Source organism: Lissotriton vulgaris, chromosome 2_1 (assembly GCF_964263255.1).
Source record: "Lissotriton vulgaris chromosome 2_1, aLisVul1.2, whole genome shotgun sequence".
Taxonomy (NCBI): Eukaryota; Metazoa; Chordata; class Amphibia; order Caudata; family Salamandridae; genus Lissotriton; species Lissotriton vulgaris.
This window is the reverse complement of record NC_141687.1, coordinates 772,852,233-772,864,844: the sequence shown is the minus strand read 5'-3', so window position 1 is coordinate 772,864,844 and position 12,612 is coordinate 772,852,233. Positions and strand designations below refer to the sequence as shown.

General features: G+C 45.8%; 1 protein-coding gene across 2 annotated transcripts in view; it reads left to right on the top strand.

The window, feature by feature from the left end:
- Positions 1-12,612, top strand: part of TLK1 (tousled like kinase 1) — an 877,117-nt gene that overhangs the window by 9,576 nt on the left and 854,929 nt on the right. For both annotated transcript variants that reach the window (XM_086956115.1, XM_086956118.1), the window contains exon 2: positions 7,406-7,454. The gene's annotated coding sequence lies outside the window, so the exon portion shown is untranslated. The remainder of the gene's footprint in view (positions 1-7,405; positions 7,455-12,612) is intronic.

Sequence of the window (12,612 nt, the reverse complement as noted above, 5' to 3'; positions counted from 1 at the left end):
TTAGGGAGGCACAGTTACTTAGAAACCACAGCAAGACTTTTCCTCTTCCAGTGGCATATCATACTGACAAGCACTAAGACAAACACTGAACCAAAACTCGTTTTTCATCTTTAATATCCAAGAGGCTAGAAGAGCAGGCCTGTCTCTATATAGGTTGTGGTCTTTCTTCCACTCACACCACCCAGGAGGTAAACAGGGAGTCTCATCCTATAAAATTGACCAATTTATACCACGAGAGGTGAAAAGGAAAACAACCTGTGAAGATTAGAGTACATACGGAACACCACAATGCCCACAATAATTTGAGGAACTAACAGGGAGAGTTCTGATGAAATCCTTTTCTTTTTCCGGCAAGTGGGATCGTGGAAGCGGGTGAGTCAATACGGGGGAGGCTGATGAACTGACATAGTGTGTCCTAACCAAGCCCTTCAGAATGGTCATGTTATAATTATTTTTTGAGCGCATGTACACCGATTGGTTTCTTGGCGCTAAATATAGGAATAGCTGAGCCCCGGTGAGCCTGAATAAAAAGCCATGTCTTGAGGAGTCTCCTGAATACAAGTAAGTCTGTGCAGGATCGAATATGTAGGGGAGAGCATTCCAAAAATGGGGAGCCAACACCGCAAACTTACTGCCACCTAGTTTCTTCCGTTTATGGGGAGGTATGACCAGTAGGTTCATGTGGGCAGATGACAGATTGCACGTGGGTTTATGTCTCTTGATGAGATTGGAGACGAATTTTGACCAGGCACTCTGTAGAGACTTAAAGATGAGACACCCAATTTTAAAGGCACAGCATTGTGATATTAGGATCCAGTGTAGCTGCCGCATAAGAGGAGTGGCATGTTGCCATCTTGGTTGATGGATGATCAGTCTGGCTGCCTGATTCTGCACCAGCTGCAGTTTCCTGACTAAATACACAGGCAACCCGAAATACAAGGAATTGGCGTAGTCTATATGTGAAATGACCAGGGCTAGGACAACCTGCACCAATGCCTCCTTAGTAAGGAATCTACTAATTTTCCTAATCTTCCGTAGTTGGAAGAAGCCGGTGGAAACTACAGCTCCAATCTGGAACTTCATAGACATGTCACTGTTTATTGTGACCCTGATGCTCTTAGTTGAGGAAGATGGAACTGGTGGAGAGCCCAGCTCAGTTGGCCAGAAGTGTTAACTCCATGGGTTCTGAGCACCGCCAGTCAAGATTAGTTTGGTTTTGTCTGGATTTAGCTTTAAATGGTTGCGGTTCATCCAATTACTAATGTACAACATGGTAGACTGAAAGTCAGAGATGGAGTCAGGCGTGTTGTTGATAGTGAATCAGTTGGAAGTCATCTGCTTAATTAAATGTGCTCACATTTCTTTCCCTTGAAGACCAGATCAGAGGGTGTAAATATAGATTGAACAAGTGCGGGGATAACGATGATCCCTGTGGCACTCCACAGTTAGACTTCACCTCAGATGCAATGAAATGGGACACGTGTACAGACTGGGACCAATCTTCCAGGAAGGATGTAATCCAGTCAAGGGCCTAACCCTGAGGTCTTGCGTCCCTAACACGGTCCACCAGAATTCTATTGTCAACCGTGTCAAACGCAGTGGAAAGGTCTAACAGCACCAGGGCCTGAGGGGTGCCCTTGTCTTCCTATCTGAATATGTCCAATACCGTCAGGATTACCATCTCCGTTGAGTGAGAGGGACGAAAACCCGCTTGGTGGGGGGTCAAGGAACTGAGTTTGTTCATTAAATGAACATAGGCGTTTTGCCACATGGGATACCAGTATCCTGGCCAGACAGGGAATCAGGGATATGGGACAATAGTTAAGTGGGGTCAAAGGGTCAGCCCCAGGTTTTTTCAGAAGGGGAGCTTTTTTTTAACTCTGGGAACATGGCCCTGCATTAGTGATTCATTCAGAAGGAGGGCAGGGTCAGGGTTTAAATTGAGCACTTACCGTAAGATATGAGGTGGACAACTATCGGCGGGGGACCAGATTTAACCCTGCACAGGAGGTCCAGGAAAGCTTCACTACTGATCGCCAGGAATTGATTTAAGGAGTTAGGGTTCCTCAAGGTCGTAGGCATGACCTCATATACAAGGCTTGCGGGAATTCTGGTTTTAATCTTAGCAATTTTTGCCAGTGAAAAAAGTATTCAAGGAGTTACAGAATGACTGGGATGGTACTGGTTTTATTGTGACTCTATCAGGGTTCGATAACTCATTGACACTGAGAATATATCTTTTGATTTGTTGGTAGAGTTCATTACCTTCGCAGAAAAATAACTAACCTTAGTGACTTGGATGGATTTCTTATATTCCTTACGTTGAGCTAGATGGATGTCTTTCTTATCAGGGGAGTACTTCCGTCTCCGCCTCCTTCCTGATTGTTGCAGGGCCAACTTTTGAGTTTTTAGGTCTTCAGAGAACTATCTCTGTGCCTCATGGCACCTTGCTGCTTTAATTATCCTGAAGGGGGCATGTTCGTTACTCGCTACTGTTAGCTAAACTGTGATATTTTCTGCACTAAGATCAACAGATGGCAGATTAATGGGAGCTGTATTTGCCAGTGAGCTGCAGAAGGCATTAATGTTGATATTGTTCCATTTGCTTGCTCTCAGCCCTCCTATAGCTGAGGATTTGACTATGATTGTGTTGCAAATCACAAACCTTGTTAAGGAATGATCAGACCAGATACAGGGGGACACTATCAAATTGGATACTACAAGGTTGGATGTCCGAATCTGATCTCAAATATGTCCTTTCATATGTGTTGGGGATGTTACATGTTGAGTACAGTTCGACTCGCAGAGTAGGTCAATCATTTCAGCGGAATGTGGATCGCCTGTCATGTCATTGGCCCAGTAATTCAAATCGCAATGAGCAACATTTTTGCATGATTAATGATTAAGTGGGCCATCTGTTCGCCTACTCTTAAGGAAAGAGCAGCATACTCTGAGGGGGCCTATAGTGCAGTAAACAAATTAAAGGTAACAAAGCCAAGTCTAGTTTAATAATTAGGTTGTCTACTGAGATAATGTCCAGTGTGGTAAGTGTAATAAATTTCAATTCTTTACGATTTATGGCGGCTACCCCACCTCCTTTTTTCTCAACCAGTCGGTTGGCCTGAAGAATATAATAGTTGTTAGGGAGGGCAACCAAAATATCTGGGGTCGATTCTGGAGTGAGCTACGTTTCAGTTAACTAAAGAATATCAGGTTTTGTTGAATCTAGAAGGTGAAATATATCCAGTTTATGTTTTACCAGGGAGCGTGTGTTTAAGTATGTAATTGTTAGTTAATGTGTCCCATGATTGTCTTGCCTTTGAGTATTTGTCATAGCCGGGGCGGGGGGGGGGGGGAGGAGAGGGGAAGTGGTTTGATCAAATTCGGGGAAAACATACCTCAGTTTCATGATATTTGATTTGATCAAGGAGCTGCTTAAGCTCCCTCAAGGTGTATTTTAAAAATTGTACATAGTGACTGACCCATGCCCCGGACGGGCGCGTACGTGCTTGCCTTTGGCGTGCTGCCGGCACGCCTGCTGTGAGCGTCCGCTGCGCTCCCCCGCTGCGCTCCCCCGCTGTGACTGGCATTAAATGGCCAGTTCATAGCCTAACTCCTCCTCCTGCCTTGGTGATTGGCAGCCCCTAATGGGCGTGCCTCAGGAAGTACGTTCGGCCTTATTAACCGCATCAATGCTGATGACGGAACCGCTACGTCATCAGCCGCGGTGGCGCTGTGCTGATGACGGAGCGGTTCCATCATGGCCTGCCCGACACGCCTGTGCGGCGCGGATTCCGCTCCTGCGCTGGGCGTTCTATTGAGCGGGCGGGGCCATGACGGAACTGCTCCGTCATCAGCACAGCTCACCCGAGGCTGGTGACGGAGCGGTTCCGTCACCAGCGTGTGAGCGCCGCACGGCACCCCGCCCCTTTAGCGCTGCGGCGGAATAGCCGCCGCAGCGAAGGGGTTAAAATAGTTGAACTTTAAAGTCATCAAATTCAAGACGGTCTGAGCATAAAATAGTTTTCGCAAGGCAGCATCACTATCCTATACTGCCCGCTCCCGTCGTCTGTCTTGTTTTCATCTGTCAGATTCCTTCTGACAGTGGTGAGTTTTTGGATACTGAGGCAGTAGCCTCATTACTCTACATTCATTTTGAATTTTTTTAGTTGCTGTTTAGGTTGTCTTATTGATGTGTGACACTTTGTCACAGTTGAGGTTCTATCACAAGGTCAGCTCAGTGATGGGCCACGGGTAGCGGTCAATTGAGTTTCCAGAATTACCAGCATGATTCCTCAAAGAGTCTCGTCTTTGTCTATCTAGTACCTTCTGATAGTGTTGAGTTTTGGGTGCCTGCCAAAGCGATTATGCCATCAGACAGTGAAAGGGTTTTGGTTGCCTGCCGAGGCGATTATGCTTTCGGGCAGAGATGAGTTTTGCGTACTGCCGGGCGTTTGCCTTCAGGCAGTAATCAGTTTTTGGATGCTGCGTTGCTGTTTCAGTTTCACAAGGTTAGGGCTTCGATGGGCCACGGGTAGCGGTCAAATGTGTTTGTAGAGATGTCTGCGAGTTTCCTGATCAGTGGGTTTTCTTTTTGATCCAAACCTTTGTAGAATGTCCTGTTGAGTTTGAGGAGATGGTCGTCCAACATCTCAATGCCTAGGTCTCTGTGGAGGTCTGCTGTTCGTGTGAACATAGGAGCACCTACTGCAATCCGTAAGGCCTTGCTCTGTAGTCTCTGTAGGTCTTTCCAAAGCTGCGGGCAGCAGCCACTCCAAACTGGTGAAGCCTATGTCATAGTTGGTCAAATTATTGCGGTGATTGCTCGCACCTTGCTCTGCACGGGCATCGACTTGTCTTCAGGAGTGGGTATAATGCAGCCAGTTTGGCTGCTGCTTTCTGGCAGGTCTTCTCTGTGTGGTTTCTCCAGCTGAGTTTAGAGTCCTGAGTCACCCCCAGGTAGGAGCTGCTGTTTTCCCATTTGATCTCATCCTGTTGAGGATCTGTGGATGTTTCCTGTTCAGCTTCCTGGTGAATAATGTTGCTGTGGTTTTGCTTGTGTTCATGGTGATCTGCCAGTCGCTGTACCATTTGCAGAGTCTGCAGAGCGATGTCTCAAGGTTCTTAGCCACTTCTTTGTCGCTGAAGGATTTGGAGATGACTGCAACATCATCTGCGTAAAGAGCAAGATCAGTCTTCTTTTGGTCAGTGAGGATGTCGTTTGTGAATATGTTGAAGAGGAATGGTCCTAGGATTGATCCCTGAGGCACTATAGCAAGAATTGGACGTGGCAATGAGCATTCTTCTCGCACCGCCACGTGAAAGGTCCGTTTTGACAAGTAGCTAGACAACAGCTTGACCAGGTAGCTTGGAAACTTGAGCTTGATAAGTTTGTAAAGTAGTCCCTCATGCCATACTCCGTCGAATGCTTTGGCTACATCCAGAAAGACTACTCCAGTAGACTTGTTGATGTTGAATCCATGGCTGATGATGTCCACAACTCTGAGGAGTTGGTGATTGGTTGAGTGGTCTTTCCGGAACCCAAACTGTTCTTTGGCAAGGAGGCTTTCACTTGTCGCCAAGTCCACGAGACGGGCGAGGATAACTTTTTCGAAGAGCTTTGATAGGCCAGATAGGAGGCTTACGGGGCGGTAATTTGCAGGATCGCACAGTGGTTTTTCAGCCTTGGGGAATACGCCGACTCTTGCTTCTTTCCAGGCGTTAGGGAAATACTGGTGCTGCATGCACGCGTTCAATATCTCAGCAAGATGATCCACTGCGGTATCTGGGAGCATCTTGATGGCTTGGTTGACTATTCTGTCCTTTCCTGGTGCCTTGCCGTTTTTTAGTGTCTTTGCCAGGGCCAGTAATTCGCCCATTGAGCATTCCTCAATGATTGCAGCTTCTGTTTCTGGTGGGTGCTCGCGGTGGTGCTTGGTGACTTCTTGCTCGACTTCCGTTGCCAGTCTGCTTGCCTGGTTAGGCCTGAAGGATGCCTCCAGTGTGTCAGTGCAAACCTCAGCCTTGTCCCTGTTGCTACATGCCAAGTGAGTCTTTCCTTGTATCAGTGGGTTTGGTTCCTTCTTCCCAGTCAAGCGTCGGGTCATTCTCCAGAGAGAGTTGTCCGAGTCCTTCAAGTTAGCTGTAGCTGCTTCCCATTTTTCCCCTCTGTGCTGGCTTATTTGTATCTTAAGCTGTCTTGTCAGCTCATTGTACTTCTTCAGCAGGTCGGGGGTGCGGTTTCTTTGCCACTCTCTCCGGGCTCTATTCTTATCAGCTATTGACTGCTTGATGCCCTTCGGGAGGTTGTAGATAGAGCAGCGTTGGAGTTTCTGCTCAGGAATGCTGCGCTCAATAGCAGTGTGGATTGCGGCTGTGAAGTGGTGAACCGCCTAGTCAATGTCTTTGATGCAGGTAGGGGACCTGGGGCCAGTGTCTCCTCCAGGCTTCTCTTGTATAAGCTCCAGTCCGCCTTCTTGAAGTTGTGCCTGGTGCCCTGTTGCTGGTCTTCAAGTACGTCTCCCACTGTGATCAACACTGGGTTGTGGTCTGACGACAGCGCTGTTAGGGTTTCGAGCTCCATAGACTGAGAGAGATTTTTCATGATGACGATGTCCAGAACATCCGGTTTCTTCAGTGCAGATCTTGGATAGTGTGTTGGTCCTGCGTTGCAACAGGCATTAAATGGCCGGTTCGTAGCCCAACTCCTCCTCCTCTCTTGGTGATTGGCTGCCCCCGATAGGCATGCCTCAGGAAGTACGTTCAGTACTCTGCCAACTCACGGAGCAAACCTCTGCCACAATATCAGGTGAGATTATTAAAATAGGTGAACTTTAAAGTTGTTAAAACATATCAAATTCAAGACAGTGTGAGCATAAAATAGTTTTCACAAAGTAGCAGCAGTAATGCTACAATTTTATTAGGTATAATGGGTTACACTTTGAGGAAAAAAAATCTTAACAGGCATGTTCTCGCCTCTACGGAGTTTCTAATGTCGCAGATAAACTAGAGGGAGAGTAATTGCCACATATTCCTGAATGAGGAATCAGTATAGGCATGTATCTTCAGTACCAGATAATATTACAATATTTATAACACATATGCAGAACGGAGGCCAAAACGTTTCATGTTTATCCATTTTGCCTCCGACTATTTCCGTCAGTTTCTGCTTTGCAAATATATTTCACAACTTTGTCTATGACAGGGTTACTGGAGGCAAGTGTGACATTTTTTATGTGTGGGCATGTAGGAGACTGGGACGGATGTATAAGCGAGGAGGCTTGGTTTGTTAAAGCAATGGTGTCTATTTCTAGTCAATTGTGCATGAAAACATATATATATGTTTGTGTGGAGTTTTCTGGAAATGATGACGGGTTGTTAATTTTTCTTTCTTGTTTTCTCCCAGGTCTTCGGAAGTGGAGGGACCCCGGAAATCTTGGATAAGAGGAAGAAAGGTGCGGCAAGTATTTATTCATGAAATAACCAATGACTTTCCTGTCACCCTTCACCCCTGGTGCTCAAGTTACAAAAAATAAAAATAAAAAAAGTGCAAAGATGTAGCCAAGAAGAACAAGTATTGGCGTAGCTAATTGGTCTTGCCTTTGGGTCCTTATAAGTGTTTAGCCCTGCAGCACATTATCCCCACTCACATGCCCACACACTCCAACAACACATAGCACACTGGGACCAGTAGGGCCAATCTTATAAGAGAGTAAAGTGAACAAACAAGGCCTACTCTTGTGGGTTACAAATAACAGAACTGGAAGAAGCACATAATCAGACATGGGTCAACTTAAAATCTAAGCAGTCTTCAGAAAACAATAACCAGTCTAAAACTGTCAACAACCACAGAGGCTATTTGCCCTGTTGGTGCTAGAGTGGTTCAGTGAGGGGCAAAGATGCTAGAAGGGAAGCTAAATAGTAATTATAGTGTCAGTAGATGAAGGTTCTCAGGCAATTCCAGGCTGTCATATACCTACAGAAGGTAGCATCATAAGCCCTAGCTGGTTTGCAGCTAAGTCCATACATGTATGCAGCACAGTATTGTGCTTCCCTGGAGAACATATCATGCACATACTCAAATGACAGCGTGGGTCAATCTGATGAACACACATGGCACTAGTGCGTGTGCGTTAGTGTGGAAATATTTAACAACTCCGGGGTGGGATCGTGGCCCTGATTGCAGGGCTGCTCTTCTCAGTGAAGTAGGAAGTCTTCCTCATGGGAGCTAGTACCCAGTGACTTATTAGTGGCTGTTTTTTCCTTTTCGGATTTCAGCATTGGCTCATCATGTGTGATGTACATACCACACACATATACATTTGCAGAACTCACTAAAAGTAAAGAGGAGACTGGCTTCTCAGTGATGGGCCCAACCTCCCCCAGCTCATTCAAAATGCCCCTGCTTATTCAAGACAAATCAAATAACCTGCCTTTTCAGGCAACCAAGTCTTGACATGGGGAACTCCATAGCATTGTAGCTCAGCTACCCCAGGCCCAGCAGACAAGTAGTGAATGCTCAAACAAACGATCCTCAATGCCAGAACCAAATGAAGCACCCTTACTTCTGCCAACAGGCTTCAAATGCCTATCACACCAAAACTAGGCACTGTCATAATAATGATTTAAGGTCACTCGTTACCTATACCACACAAGTGAAATGCAATATCTGGATAAATGTAACCCCATCAGCCAACATCAAACTTTAGAGCAACTTTAACCCGCTCACACCCCTGATCTCTTTCTGAAAATGCTTAGAGGCAATGTGGTAACGCTTTTTCGTGTTATATCAACAAAGAAACTCAAGGAACTTTGGCTATCCTATTTGGCATCCAGGCATTATGGGCCATATGTATCAATGTTAGGTTTTGTGATTCTCAAATAGCGAATTTTTGAGAATCGCCATTTGAGCATCACAAAACGCTATGTATGTAGGATTTGCAATACATTTTGCGAATCCTACATATTTCTTAATTGCGAATCCCAAATTGCGATTTGCAATTAAGGAATTCCTCCCCATTCATTCCTATGGGCTAGAAGGCCCATAGGAACGAATTGGAAGACATTCTCAATTTGCGATTACTAATTAGAGAATCTCAAATTAAGAATGCAGTTTTAAGTGTGCCAGGGTGTCAAAAGGACACCTTGTTGCACCCCTGAAATGAACATGGGTGCACATGGGCGCACATACATGCCCTAAGGGCAAGTGTGTGCGCGACACTTTGAAAAATGCAAAAATGTGCATTTTTTTAAAGAAATCGCAAATTACCACCAACCTGTAGTTGGTGGTAATTTGCCATTCCTTATGCCATATTTGCACAACTTGGGTGCTTCATACTTTGCATTTAAGGAATCGCAATTTGCAATTCCTTAAATGCATTTGCACGATAAGGAATCGCAAATTTTACAATTCCTTAATTTGCGAGACAGTTGTGCTATCATACATAGCACTAGGCAAAATTGCGAGCGCAAACACTGAAATTCTGGGAATTTCTGCGTTTGCAATCGCAATTCGCCTAGATATATATGGCCCTATATCCTTCCATTCTGTATAACATGTTAGTACTTGTTCACTTACCTGCCCTTGTGGATGCACTGTACGGTCTTCACAGGGAATCAAAGTCACTATTGCACTGTCCATGGAGGCATAAAAGGAACATTGATTTGCTTTCTATTAAAAAAATAACTGACATGAAAGTGGTGGGGTGTAGATTCTTGAGATACCTGCCCTGCCAAGTACCACGCATCAGGCGTAGGGTGTTTCACTAAAGCCACTCCTGCATAGTACATGGACCAGAGCGCACAGGTCACTAAGTAAGCAGAGCCTGTAGTGTAGGTCTGTGACATGCTGGTGTAATCTGGTGCCAGCAGCGGGGCTGGGCAGGTAGCGGGCAACGCGCCAGACTGGGGCAGACCTCTCAGCTAATGATTTTTATAGGGTTGAGCAAGCTAAAGTCTTTTTGAAATCTTACAGCCTGGCTGTGAGCTATGAGTGCCTCATACTCACTCTCCTGAGGGATTATAAATTTTCCTCGTCTTCATTGCTTGATTTTGCTTGCAAGAAAGTGTCACTCAGTCGTTGGATTGTCACTCATAATTACACCGATTATGAAAATGTCACGCACAAGCAATTTGAAACCCTGGCAGCTTTGGGATAATGCAAAACGCACAGTCCAAGATGAGCCCTGTATCTTTTTGATGACGTGTTAACTGGGAAGGAGCGAGCTCCACTTTAACAGCTGACTGTGCTCGAGCAAATCCAACCCAAACTTTGCTCATTCAAGTTATAGTGATATCAACAGCATTTACAGCATTGGCAAGTCTAGCAAGGGGCACCAACGTGCTTACCAAAAACCCTTCACATTGGCCTACGATCCCTTGCAACTAAGATTAAAAGATTAATGTTTGTCTTTACTGCACAACTAGCTACTACAAACACCTTCTAATAATAAAATAAATTGCAATTTTTTCCTGAACCATACAAAAAGGAATTAAAATATTTTGATCTCATGTCAGTGTTTCCATCAGCTGACTGCCGAGCACTCGTGCAGTGCACATGAACCGGAGCAGTGCGCATTATGCACACGCTGTAACACGGGGGCCAGCTGCATCAGTTTCTTTTGATGGGGTGTAAAGGTGGGTCAGCATAGCACACCCCCTTGTGCAGTTTTACAGGCACTTTAAAGGTGGTCATCTGCTTATTAAACCTTGAATGGTGCACGCCAGGCACATGGGATCCGAAATGGAGAGTTAAAAGCGGATCCACTGAGCAGGAGGCTTAAAAAGCGAACATTCAAGAGCCCCCCCCATGCCTTAGCCAAACACTGGGGACACAGTGAGATGTATCTTAGACTCCTCCTAAGCACACCCTATTACTAAGCACCTTTTAACTTTAGGATACCTCAGACAGGCTCTGTTGTGTTCTGCCAACTGTTTTCAGGAATGATTTGTATAGAGTGATGTGAGCATATGTAATGGTTGAGAAGCTTGCGCCAAAAGTGCTAGTGCTTTTCTTGTGCACTACTTTGCATAGCTACTCACGCCAGTTTATATTTTTTAAGTATTTTATGCACGGTTACACTATGCGTAGAACACAATCAACGCAAAGCAACTCCACACAAAAAAAACACACAGACAAAAGCTGTCTACCGTCATGATCTAGCACATTTGTTAAGGAATCCTAACAAGTAATTACCTAGAGTAATAAAGTAGATAACGTTGTAATGTATTTTCTTTTGCCTTGTGCACGCACCAAGGTGAGTTTCCTGACATGCAGCCTGCAGAGCTCGAATGTTAATGGCTTGTAAGCCTAGGGGCTGGTAGTGTGTAGAGGGGGCTGGGAGAGTACTTAATGATCCTTTTGTTGGTTTCACTTATTATGGTGCACAGAATAGATGTATCCTTTTTACCCTCCCCTGCAGACATGAAATGTGGCTTTGTGTTTCAGTTTGCAATTAACCATTGGCAGGGATCCTAAGAAATAACGAAAGAAATATATGCCAGACAAAGAAAACCACAACCATGAGAGTTAAGGGGCAGGCAGATGGGACAGTGAAGTTCCGTGAAGTGGAAATACACACTGACAGCACATTGATGTAGGTACGGCCCTGATACAGTGGGGGAGTTGGCTCCTCAGCTATGCTAGGTGGTAGAGTTCACATGGGGGAAGGGGAAAAAGGGCTGCATTTCATCAACTTTGTGTTACTGTTTGCAGGCGCGTCCTTGGGGTATTTCCTCTTACTAAAATGGAGTGTACTGGGGCGAACAGCATTAAAAAAATATCTCGCTCTGTGCTTTGGGCATGCACTGCTCGGGGTGTTGGCGCGGTGCTGGTCTTTTCTAGAGGAGTGGTGTGCCGCTGAATTGTGTGGTGGGCGAGGGGGAAGAGTTGGGATTGGAAGGGCTGGGGGTGCAGTAGCCCCTCACACCTCCCATGTCTGCTGTCCAGGCAATACATGATTCAGAAAAGGGGGTGGTGATGAACAGAGTGTCTGAATTAAACAGACCACTCTTACCCAGTCCAAAGATCAGGGCTTGATCCATCACCGTTATTTAGCTCACTGCACCATCCCAGCTCAGAACCTGGCTATATGCAAATCAGTCTGTCCCTGGCCCAGTGCATCATGGGAACAGGGCAGACTAAACTACCAAGCCAATCCTTCACCAGAAAGGAGACAAGCTTCCGGGGACCGGTTTCTGGCATTTCAGCCGTCGTCGGCCCGGCTTGCTTGAATCCTGATGGTGCAGTGAGCAAGGGACTCATGTCTGAGTATACCCTGCCACACCTATAGTGGCCAAAAATGATTCAGAAAAGGGGGTGGTGATGAACAGAGTGTCTGAATTAAGCAGGCCACTCTTACCCAGTCCAAAGATCAGGGCTTGATCCATCACCGTTATTTAGCTCACTGCACCATCCCAGCTCAGAACCTGGCTGTATGCAAATCAGTCTGTCCCTGGCCCAGTGCATCATGGGAACAGGGCAGACTAAACTACCAAGCCAATTCTTCACCAGAAAGGAGACAAGCTTCCGGGGACCGGTTTCTGGCATTTCAGCCGTCGTCGGCCCGGCTTGCTTGAATCCTGATGGTGCAGTGAGCAAGGGACTCATGTCTG